Source organism: Galeopterus variegatus, unplaced genomic scaffold (genome assembly GCF_000696425.1).
Source record: "Galeopterus variegatus unplaced genomic scaffold, G_variegatus-3.0.2 Scaffold78432, whole genome shotgun sequence".
Lineage (NCBI taxonomy): Eukaryota > Metazoa > Chordata > Mammalia > Dermoptera > Cynocephalidae > Galeopterus > Galeopterus variegatus.
The window spans coordinates 1-1100 of record NW_007804543.1 but is presented as its reverse complement, the minus strand read 5'-3'; the positions used below and the strand labels follow the sequence as shown (position 1 = coordinate 1100).

The following is a 1100-nucleotide window of genomic DNA, read 5'->3' as shown; positions in this document are numbered from 1 at the left end:
GTGGGGGAGGTCCAAGCCCCAGCACAGTGGCCTGAGACCAGGTTTCCCTGAAGCTCTGGGGTTGGGGGTGTTGTCACAGGTGAAAGAAGGAAGTCAGAAGGTAAAGTTAAGCAGAGACATCTTGTACACAGATGAAAGCACTTCAGGTGACCTGCAGCTGCCCCCAGAAAGAATAGATGGTACCAGAGGAGGGGCCTCACAGGAGCCTGGCCGGCGGCATGCGGAGATGTCAATTTCCTTCCGCAAAGAGACAGCCTTCTAGCCAAGCATGTTTTCCAGTCTCTCTGAATTAGGCATCTTGAAATACGTCAAAGAAATATATTTTGAGGCTGAGCTATTTTACTTTCCCACAAAAGTAGTATTGTCAACTGGAGGGAAGAAATAAATTAATTCAAAAGTGACAGTAGGTCAACAGGCTTATCATCTGGATTTCAAGCTGGACCTCACATTGTATCTTATGTCAAAACAGATTCCAGTTCAATTATTTAACTGTAAAAATAAGCAACACCATTAAAATATGGTATGAGGAGGGAAGGTTAGGTGGCTTTTAAAATAAATATAAAACAGTGCAGGGCTCTATTAGTCTAACACTACAGCCCAAAAACTATTAAAAAAGGCATTGCTAGATTTAACTAACAAAATTTTAAAAATTAAGATTAATCACCACAAAGTTACTAAAAAAATGATCAACCACAAAATAAAAATGTTTGTATCCTAAAATTAATACCCTAAGCATATGAAGAATTTTGACAAACCAGCAAGAGCAGAGATGAACATTTCCCCAAAATAATGATAATTACAACAGCCAGTTTGACCGTGTGAGAGTTCCATCGGCCTTAACAGATCCCTCAGGACGAGCCTTCGAAGTGGGTCCTTGGTTTCCTGCACCGTGGAGATGAGGAATCAGAAGCTTCGAGAGTCCAGACAAACTCCCAGCACTGGCACCAGCCTGGGCCTGCTGTGCGCCGATCCCTGTGCTGCAGGCCTCCCACGGAAAGACAAGGGCAGACATCTAAACTGCTAAGAAATATGAGAATTTGACATTTAATACAAACTAAATGCAAACTTATATGAATTTAGCACACATAAAAACAACTTGG

The 1100-nt window shown here is 41.9% G+C and overlaps 1 long non-coding RNA gene across 1 annotated transcript; it reads right to left on the bottom strand.

Annotated features, from left to right (window-relative positions):
• Positions 1 to 304: 304 nt before the first annotated feature.
• LOC103584675 lies at positions 305 to 1094 on the bottom strand. The gene is made up of 2 exons (XR_550010.1): positions 756 to 1094; positions 305 to 368 (listed from the first exon to the last, which is right to left on the bottom strand). It is a non-coding gene; the product is annotated as an uncharacterized LOC103584675 (long non-coding RNA).
• Positions 1095 to 1100: the final 6 nt, after the last annotated feature.